We start from the raw sequence: 11,431 nt of genomic DNA on the forward strand, positions 1-11,431 counted from the left end.
TCAGTTTTGTGGGTATGTTGAGATACAAGCTCAACAGTCCTCTGTTTTTCTTCCTTCTTTTTCTGTTCTCTTTCTCATGCCATCATGGACACACACGCACACACACACACACACACACACACACACACACACACACACACACACACACACACACCACACAAACAAACACCACACAAACACAAACATACCAGACACACATACACATACACACACATGACCATGAATACATGCAGTGACAGACACAATGTATACATGTATACAGTGTCAAACTAATCAATATTTAATCTCAGGAAATTATGCATGTCCTCATTCTCAAATTCATCTCACTGCAGCTTGTGTATGGTTGAGAAAGAAGAGAGTTTGACTTTGAGTATGTATGCTTACATGGTAAACATGGATGCAGTTTGTTCATTAGGAATTATTTTGTGTTCTTCATAAATGACAGGGAGTGAACTGAGTGTGTGTACAGTATGAGGTGTAGAATTCATGAGTGACTCGACAGATCTTTTCATCATTTGATTTTGTTTTGTTTCGAAGGAAAGCAAATGATTCAAAGGTAAATGTTTTAAATGATTTTTTTGGTTACGGATGGGGATAGATATGTATGAAGCAGAACATGGTATTGTTGATTGAAATGCCTTTGTTCAATGCTTTTGTGGTTGTGGAGTTGTTATCTGCAGAAATCATGAACATGAACATTTGTTAGGCACTTCTTTCTTTCTTTTTTTAAAACTTTTTATTTGTCTTCTCTTTTGTGCTTTCTGTAATTGATAATGTTTTTACAAGCAGCAACATTTGTGTTGATTGACAGTTTTGATACAGATATTCTTATCTTTGATGGCTAGGTTTAAGTTTGATGGTTGAAGGTTGGATGGATAGTGGAGATTTTCTTTCCTTTTCTGTTTGGTGTTCATTTTGACCTGAAAAGATTGCTTTGATAACTGAGAATTCAGTGTTCGCATTCCATTTTCTTTTCTTTTACTTTCAGGTAAAGTGAGCAAAATGTTTGGTAACTGATTGTTTAATCTTTTGTTTGGCAGCTTTTTTTTCCTTTCTATGCCACCTTAATTGATCTGTACTTCATTCTAACTTCCATCTTTTTCAAGTACATCGAGCAGGGCCAAAGTTAGCGAAAATTAATTTTTCTTTTTAGATCATTTGGCTCAAGTTGTGATAATCTTTGCGGTCTCTATCATGAATGGGTTATCTTTTTGTGTGTTTGTGAGATCAGCATACGTGGCTATTGTTCTGGAGTAGCCATTTGTGTTATGGAAGCAGATAAAAATCTGTGAATGACTGTTCCAGATGTTATGGTCACAGATTGCTTGTTACAGGATAAAACACGGCAAAGAAACAAATGGGGGCACCTTTTTTTTCATGGGTGGACTAGCCTTTGTTTTCTTTTGTTTGACATGTTAAGGAAACTGATGGATAGACCTGTCTTCTTTTGTTTGACATAGGAAACTGATTGAGAGACTTGCTTTTGTACGACTTAGGAAACTCATCGAGAGACCTGTCTTTTGTATGACTTAGGAAACTGATTGAGAGACCTGTCTTTTGACTTAGGAAGGAAGGAAACTGATTGAGAGACCTGCTTTTGTATGACAGGAAACTGATTGAGAGACCTGATTTTGTATGACTTAGGAAACTGATTGAGAGACATGTCTTTTGACTTAGGAAGGAAACTGATTGAGAGACCTGCTTTTGTATGACAGGAAACTGATTGAGAGACCTGTCTTTTGTTTGACTTAGGAAGGAAACTGATTGAGAGACCAGTCTTTTGTTTGACTTAGGAAGGAAACTCATTGAGAGACCTGTCTTTTGTTTGACTTGGAAGGAAACTGATTGAGAGACCTGCTTTTGTATGACAGGAAACTGATTGAGAGACCTGATTTTGTATGACTTAGGAAACTGATTGAGAGACATGTCTTTTGACTTAGGAAGGAAACTGATTGAGAGACCTGCTTTTGTATGACAGGAAACTGATTGAGAGACCTGATTTTGTATGACTTTGGAAACTGATTAAGAGACCTGTTTTTTGTTTGACTTGGGAAGGAAACTGATTGAGAGACCTGTCTTTTGTTTGACTTAGGAAGGAAACTGATTGAGAGACTTGTCTTTTGTTTGACTTGGGAAGGAAACTCATTGAGAGACCTGTCTTTTGTTTGACTTGGGAAGGAAACTGAGAGACCTGTCTTTTGTTTGACTTAGGAAGGAAGCTGATTGAGAGACCTGTCTTTTGTTTGACTTAGGAAGGAAACTCATTGAGAGACTTGTCTTTTGTTTGACTTAGGAAGGAAACTGATTGAGAGACCTGTCTTTTGTTTGACTTAGGAAGGAAACTGATTGAGAGACCTGTCTTTTGTTTGACTTAGGAAGGAAACTGATTGAGAGACCTGTCTTTTGTTTGACTTGGAAGGAAACTCATTGAGAGACTTGTCTTTTGTTTGACTTGGGAAGGAAACTGAGAGACCTGTCTTTTGTTTGACTTGGGAAGGAAACTCATTGAGAGACCTGTCTTTTGTTTGACTTGGGAAGGAAACTCACTGAGAGACCTGTCTTTTGTTTGACTTGGGAAGGAAAATCATTGAGAGACCTGTGTTTTATTTGACTTGGGAAGGAAACTGAGAGACCTGTCTTTTGTTTGACTTGGGAAGGAAACTGATTGAGAGACCAGTGACGCCAAAGAGGAATACGTTTTTGTTTAATGATAACTTTCTGGACTGGAGTTGGTTGTGACTTGATGTCATTTTCCTTCCCTCTCTCCTTTCATTGCTGTTTTCCTGTGCGTCTCAGTTTCTTCTTTGATTGTCTTGTTCTGAGGCTTTGAGGTTTACTTCCCTTCTTTTCATTACTTTTTTTCCCTTCATATTTCCTTTAAAGTGTTTATTATGTAGACAGAATTGCAAGTCTTTGGAAGCAGTTCGTATATATTTAATTGAGTTTGGGTTACATTGTTTCCATTCTTTTCATTATTTTTTTCCTTAATATTTTTTTAATTGCTTATAATCTAGACAGAAAATTTACACAAGCCTTGGGAGTAGTTTATGTATTTATTTTATAGATATAATTACCATACTTTTTAGAATTTTTTTTTCTGATCTGTTTATAACTTTGTGTGCACATAATTTATTACATGTGGATAACATTCATATTAACAGTAATAACAATACATTTGGAGATGATTTCAGTGGGAGATTTTGTATGATGACATCAGTGTAATTCAAGAATGTATCAATGCATGGAGTTAGGAGCAAAGTATTTGAACATAGCTTTTTTTTTTTTTTTTGGAATATCAATTTTTCCACTTCAAAGAAAATCATGTATAAACAATTGTATTGGCTTGAGTGATGGGGACTGTTCAAGGGTAAGGAGACAAGAAACCACCTCTCATGTTATTATTATCATCATTGTATGATTGTTAATATCATGATCACTATTTACTGTCAGACTCTGAAGGTTACCTTGCATGTGACTGAATGCCATGATCTTGTGTCAGTGATTTACTGGATTTTCCTCTTTATCAGTCAGTGTGTGTGTGTGTGTGTGTGTGTGTGTGTGTGTGTGTGTGTGTGTGTGTGTGTGTGTGTGTGTGTGTGCACTCATGTGTGTGCATGTGTTTGAGTATACTTGCAGAAAATTTACTGTGCTGACGATTGTGGGCAGTTGTTTGCATAGGTTTTGTTCATAGTGTTTGTGTGTCTGTGTGTGCCTGCATGTGTTCATCATTGAGTGCAGCACAAAAAATGTATACATGTAAATCATGTGTATTGCTGACAAAATGGCATTATTGTAATGGCCGTAGCGCACTTTCTGTTCCATCCACAGTATCATCAAACCACATGCTTGTGTAAGGTGATCAACAGTTTTGCTTGTGTGTCTGTGTCTATGTCTGTGTCTGTATGAGTGAATGAGATTGTGTGTGTGTATGTATGTTGTGTGTGAAGTTCTGTGTATGTGTGAGAGAGAGAGAGGGTTTTTTTATTTTTTTATTTTTTTTTATTTTTATTTTTTTGGTGTGTGTGTGTGTGTGTGTGTGTGTGAAAGCAAGCAGCCTGTTAGCAGAATCTGACCTGGTTCTGTATCACTTGAAGACAGCAAGGTTGTCTTTGGTACTGATGGTATTGGACTCAGCTGTGCTGGCCATGATTTTGTGATGATTAAAAATGTTGACAAAACAGAAATTACATATGCAGGATGTGGAGTTATTGCTGTTCCTTCACTGCAATGTCTTTCTGCCTTTTTTTGTGTCACATTAACACCATGCTGCCTCACACTGTGTCTGTCCCATCTTGCCATCTTTCAGTTGGTAATGTTCACCCACATCTGTCTGTCTGTTTCTTTTTCTGTCACTTTGTCTGTCAATGAGTTAGGAATATTCACCGGTCTGCCTTCTGTCATGTGTAATTATGAGCTGAAAAGCACTTGGCATGTATGCAAGCACATACGCATGAGCATACATGAAAACATTCACAATGCATTTTGTCTACACATACATACCACACTTGCAAAAGTGTATTAATATCGGTGCCCATACCAGAACAACTTGCAAACATTCTATGAAAGCTATGGTTACGTATCCACATGTATGCATGCACTCATACATGCATACACTCTACCCCATCAACATTGTCATATCATTATCGTCGTCATCATTGCCACCACAAGTCATCAACACACCCCGGTGAAGTCTTTCAACAGTTCGTTCACACCCTGAACCGGACAATTCAGTCTGGAAGTGCACTCACTGCACCCCATTGTCTCACGTTTCCAGGCTTTCAGTTTGAAGGTGTCAAAGCTTGCAGACTGGCCCATACACGCTGCGCCACATCTGTTTGCATGCAGGCTTTCAACGAATTACGATGCTGGAGTCCAAAACAATCAACAGAATGATGTCACTGCTCCAAATGACACTTCCAGAGCCCCTTTCTTCCCTTTCCTCACCACCCTCACCACCGTCACCCTGCCCCCCCCCAACCCGCCTATCACCGCCCCAAGCCGCCTACCCACCCGGGTGATCACTACAAATTCTCTCCCCCGGACACCGAATATTGGAGGTTTTCACACGACGTTGGCAAGTTCCTGGCCGGCTGAAAAGCGATTAGCCAGAACAGGGAGAGGGTTAATCAGCACGTACCACACATTTAGAAGTGTTGACAATCTGCAAATCAAGATGGAGGATCTGTTGTCTTAATTAGACATGGCCGGCATGTTAATTCTGATGGTTGCACACGCCGTGACGGTTTACGATGAACGGGTAGCACTCGCGTCCCTTGGGGGAAGGTGGGTGGTGGAATGCTGTGTGTGTGTGTCTATGTGTATGTCTGTGTGTCTTAATGAGAGAGAGTGGTGTAGGTGTGGTGTATAGGTGTATGTGTGTGTGCGTGCGTGCGTGCGTGTGTGTGTGTACGAGTCGAGAAAGATGGATGGCGTTGGTCGTAAGGTCAGAACAAGTTGCTGGGAAAGAGAGGTGGACTGATCGTAATTCTCCTGGGGGAAGTTTAATCAACGACACCTTTACCACTCCACGCACTCGCACGCACGAGAGCGGCTTTCACACACACACACACACACACACACAGAGTGTGAAACTTGCCCATCATAGTCAAAGAATACCAAAAAGAACAGGTACAGGCCATCACACCATCGATCGCCTCAAAGAAATAAAAGTAGAGAGAGGGAGCGGCCGTAAGTCTAGTATGGAAGGTAGAGCACGATGCTTTGCAAATCAAACGAATATCGGCATCATTTCCAAACCAACATTGCGCAAATTTCTTCAAAACGGAACAGTCTCTGTGGGCTTTTCCAAATAAAATAGACTGAACAACACACGTTCTTGGCATCTGAGATCTTTTCCCACCCCTCTTGCGGCCAATCAGTGGCAGCCTCTGTGCGTGTGTGTATGTGTGTGTTTGTGTGCGTGCGCGCGTGCGCGAGGGTGTAAGTGTACACATGTGTCAGGAGAGCTCTGTGCACGTGCGTGCGTGCGTGCGTGCATGTGTGTGTGTGTGTGTGTGTGTGTGTGTAGAGGATGAGGTATGTGTATGTATGCATGTCTACACTGTGGGAGCAACGGAATATTGGAACGTGCGGGTGTGCATATATGTACATTTGTATATATGTGTGTGGGGTTGGGGGTGGGGAGATATGGCGTATGTGTGTGTGCTTGTACAAGTAAGTGTGCGTGCGTGCGTGTGTGTGTGTGTGCCGTGGATGCTGCGATACGTAGCCTAGAAATGAGTGTGTGGAGGAGGGGGGGGGTGCAGGGCAATGTGTGAGTGTGTATGCGTGTCAGTGTGTGTGTGTGTGTGTGTGTGTGTGTTGCGCATGCGCCCATATGTCACAATCCTTTTCTTTCAAAGCGCCAAATCGATTTTCTCGTAGGCTGAAGAAATATATGTCCTAATTTTCTGTACTTTGTAAAATTGATCGCTTGCACAACAAGCTTTATTGAAGATATCAAATCAATCTTAGCATGGAGAAGAGAGTTTGATCGACTGGAATGAAGACCTAATATTATATTGATTCAAACTGTGTTATTAATATAGACAGACAGACAGACCTCACACACACACACACACACACACACACACCACACACACACACACTCAGAGACTAACATAGCCTAACACACACAGACACACACACACACGTGCGCGCGCGCACACACACACACACACACACACACACACACACACACAAATACACACAAACACACACACACACACACATACACAAACAAACAAACAAACACACACACACACACATACACACACACACACACACACACACACACACACACACACACACACACACACACAAAGAGTTAAACCAGGGTGTTAAGAGTTGGCCTGACGAGCGGTGTAAGTGGCCTCCTGACGAGAGTGTGGGCAGGTGGAACGGTGATCTGGGAGACTTTGGTCCTTCATCGATTGTTCTCCTCCACCTCTCCTTCACTAGTTGCTGCATGCCTTCACCGGAATGTGAAGGAAAAACACGAAAGAAAAAAAAAAGAGAAGAAATTGTAGTGTGTGTGTGTGTGTGTGTGTGTGTGTGTGTGTGTGTGTTCGTTCTTTAATTTAGCGTCTATTCACTATCAGTGATATTAGACGATTTAAAAACAAAAAACACACAAAAACAAAACAAACAAACAAACAAACAAAAACCCAACAAAAAACGTGTGAGAGGGAAGGGGGGCCGGTGCGTGGCACGGGAGAGGAATGAATAAAACAGAAAAGATAGAAAACTACCAAAAATGCATAACTAACATGCAATTACAGTTAACAATAACAATTCAATAATGATAACAATAATCGTGTGTGTGTGTGTGTGTGTGTGTGTGTGGGTGTGTGTGTGTGTGTGATTGTGTGCGTGTGCGTGTGCGTGCGTGCGTGCGTGTGTGTGTGTGTGTGTGTGCGTCTTTGTGTGCGTATGTATGTGCGCGCGCGCTGGCGCACACCTGCGTTAGCAGCCTGCTAGTATACCCACGTGTGTGGAACAAACATGTAAGTTGAAAAGAAGAAAAAAAAAAACCTGAAAGAAAAAGTACCTTGTAGCTTGTACCTGTTTCCATCGTCCATTCCGGAAGCACATAACATCCCACCGTCCAGATCAATCTATTGTGTGAGAAAATAACAGAGCATCTTGCCAAAGTGCCGCTTGATAATGATGGAGGTTGTTGCACTATCGATCCCGCTAAACCAAACAGAACACACAGCACTTCCACTGAACGCGGTTTTGTCGATAATAATGTTTGGTCCGATTTTTATTTTCATTTTATCTTTAATATCGGTGAACATATTAACCTATTTATTCGAAGGTTCATCACGCTGCGTTAACCCATTTTGTACTAAGCCTCGTTTTATTAAATGAGATGAGTATGGCAGGAATTGGGTAAAGTCCAATTTTAGCATCATATACTATTGCACCTATTTTACAGGCAATTTTTGTGCATGTATGAAACGATATAAACATTAGCAGATGTTGTAACCCATTTAAACTAATTAAGGTGGATTTCGACTCTTATTTTGTACGTTATTTCACTCAATTTGATGCGTATTCAGTCACTAAAGAAACATGTTACCACCTTCCTTTTTCCGTTTTTCGCCCCACAAACCATGGAAATCTAACCAATAGGTGCAATGATTTAGGATGCTAAAAGTGGACATTACCCATGAGTTTAAGGTGCATTTACTGCTTATTCTGTACTTTTAAACGGTGTGATTGACTTTTAACCGATGAAAGATTAAGCTCCATGGCTCCACTGAGACAGGACGTGGAGAGGAAGACGTCATTCATCTTGAGAGGTTGGACTGACACTGTGAAGAGGCGAACAAGAAGAACACTGTGCCAAAAGGATCCCCTCTGTTCACGCATACCCAGATTCAAACACTCCACTGTTGGACGCAGTTCTTTCTCTGTCTCTGGAACTTGCATTTGGAATAAACTTCCTCTTTCGCTTCGTCAGGTCTCCGCACTCAGCTCTTTCAAGTCTGGCCTTAAAAACCCACCTCTTCACAAGATAGCCTCCCTCCCCTGCCTCTTCCTTGTCTTCAGTTTCTTCAGTTTTAGAGTTATGCATGCGTGCAAATGACTGGTGTGAAAGCGTTTAGATTTGTCTCTGCACAAGATTCAGCGCCATATAAATATTATTATTATTATTATTATTATTATTATTATCATTATCATCATCATCATCATCAAAAGTAATGCAGTCCCAAGATGGAGAAGTCTGGACGAATCATGATGACCGACATCCTGACCGTTTAACTCACTCAGTACGGCCAGTCCTCTCTTCTCCTCTCCTCTACACAGACCCCTCGGATGTCCAGTGGGTGTCTGAATGACCCAACCTTTAGCTTCCGTCGTCAAAAACTGTGGTATTCTTTGTCAACATTCACCTCTTCAGTATAAGAGCGTTCCGCTTGCAATATTTTGATGGTGGTAATTGGGATGAAACGCTGTTAACGTCGTCCCTTTCGCCGTTCGTATGGAGAGAGTTAATTCAATATTGTCTCCAGCGAAGTGTCAATCCTTCCCGTGACAAGCATAGGCCGCCAACAGCAGCAGTCCAGGGGTTAAAGCTTTGTGAATGACGATCTTTTAAAAAATAAAATCGACGCATCGCGTTGCGTATTACGTTCAACGTTTGTGAATCACTGGGTCCGAGTTTCTTTGTCAAACCACGTCACGCTGCTTATTGTTCAGCCGACCGTAAAGGGGCGAGGCCATTTCAGAGCTGAAGACCTGTCAGTTATTAAAAAAAAAGAAAAAAAGTGTAGGAGAATATAAAATAATGTTAACAGGTAAGTTAAAACGACGTTAGAAAGACCAATAATTTACGTATCGCCCGGTTATTATTATTATTATTATTATTATTATTATCATTATCATTCTTCTTCTTCTTCTTCTTTGTAGTAGTAGTAGCAGCAGTAGTAGTAGTATTACTATCATTATCATCATTGTCATTATTGTTATTGATACGTATATAGCGCTTGTCTTCTGTCAGAGAGCAAACTCTATGAGCTGTACAAACAGAAAGTAGTTTGCACTACAGGCTGCCTACCGGGGTAGAGCCAACTGACAGCTGCTTTTAGGCGCTCATCATTCGTTTCCTGTATCATACAGTTAGGCTTCAATCACGCTTCAAAAAGTAAAGTAAAATAAAGTAATGCAATACAATACAATACAATACAATGCAATACAATACAATACAATGTAATACAATACAATACAATGATGCAATGCAATACCGGCAGCACAATGCGATGCAATACAATGCAATGGTGCAATACAATGCAATGCAATGCAAAACAACTATGATACAATACAATGAAATGAATACAATACACCACACCACAATAAAATGCAATGCAACACAACACAACACAACACAATCCAATACAACGCAACGAAATGCAACACAACACAACACAACGCAACACAACACAACACAACACAACACAAGACAATACAATACAATACAAGACTTCTCCTTTATTATTACAACCGTGATGACAACGACAACGATGCTGAGGATGTTGTGTTGTTTTCACCATGACCACACCGTGACAAAGACTGCATGCATGAAATCCACGCCTCCTTGATTTCATCGACTGTTCAGGCCCGAGAGATACAGACACCTGCCGTGTTAGCCCAGGCCTGTTGCACGAGGACTGATTGTGCAAATCGCATCCGTGAAGTGTGTGTAAGCCCTGCAGGCTGTTTGCTCACACGTCGCTGGCATCGCTGAGTGAAGGACCGATCGTGAGCTAGTCGTCGCTGAGAGATTCCAACAATGTGCTGGAAATGATAATAATAATAATAATAATAGTAATAAGAATGATAGCTCTTCCGTGACAAGCCTCCTATGGTGAGTTTTCTGTTCCGAAAAGAGTAGTCAGGTGGGACGTGAATTATTACTTGTAAGTTGTGGCGATCTGTTTGCTGTTTGGGGGTTGGTATTCTATTTTTAGTTATTACCTCCACCCCCACCCTCACCATTCTCCATCGTTCTCTTTTTCTTGCTGTTCCTATACACACACGTCTGCACACACGCATGTAGGATACTCATGCATTCAATACGCACGCAAGCGCAAGTACACACACACACACACACACACACACACACACACAGGTATGAGAACTTCGCAAGCAAACTAGTCATCACAGAATCGTACATATAATTTTTTTTTCACAATTGAATATGAAATCGATTATATCAATTGGATTCTTTGAAAATTGCCTGGGTTGAGCAACATATTGTTTTATTTGGATTGTTTGTTTGTTTGCTTGTTTGTTATGATATCATTAGAAATTAAGATAGGATGCTTTGCAGATAAATCAGTGACAGGCAAGCGTTATTTAATCGGTGTTGTGAATCATACTGAGCAGACTGCAGTGACTAATAAACGTTGTTGTTGGTTGTTGTTTTTTGTTGTTGTTGTTTTTGTTTTGTTTATTTAATTCTTACACCACAAACATTATAGAATATATAGCACTACAAACATAAGTACACGTAAAAAAACACACACCCATTAATCATCAAATGGGAAAAATAGCTTAAGAAAAAGAGACCTGTCATTTAAATTCTCTTCCCCTTCTTTGCCTAGTTTGTCCTTTGTCCTGTTGAGCATTTTGAACATGTGAACGAAGTTATGGACTGAAGAACAAAAACGATGTGTGACCAGTGTAATGTTAGTGACTAACTAATGTTGGAGCACAATGCGAAGAATTGACAAAATGGATTCTCTCCCGTGTTTCTGTGTTGTTGTCTGTGTGTCTCTGTCTCTCTGTTTATCTCTCTGTCTTCGTCTCTCTCTGTATCTATGAATCTCTGAATCTGTTTCTTTGTTTCTTCTTGTATTTCCTAAATTAGTTCATACGTTTTCTTTTCGAAGGTAGGATGAAAACAGGCCGATAAGTGCCTATT

General features: G+C 40.5%; 1 long non-coding RNA gene across 1 annotated transcript; it reads right to left on the reverse strand.

The window, feature by feature from the left end:
- Positions 1–146: 146 nt before the first annotated feature.
- Positions 147–4,159, reverse strand: LOC143284050 (uncharacterized). The gene is made up of 2 exons (XR_013055481.1): positions 1,855–4,159; positions 147–1,698 (listed from the first exon to the last, which is right to left on the reverse strand). It is a non-coding gene; the product is annotated as an uncharacterized LOC143284050 (long non-coding RNA).
- Positions 4,160–11,431: the final 7,272 nt, after the last annotated feature.

The sequence above is a fragment of the Babylonia areolata genome, chromosome 7 (assembly GCF_041734735.1).
Source record: "Babylonia areolata isolate BAREFJ2019XMU chromosome 7, ASM4173473v1, whole genome shotgun sequence".
Taxonomy (NCBI): Eukaryota; Metazoa; Mollusca; class Gastropoda; order Neogastropoda; family Buccinidae; genus Babylonia; species Babylonia areolata.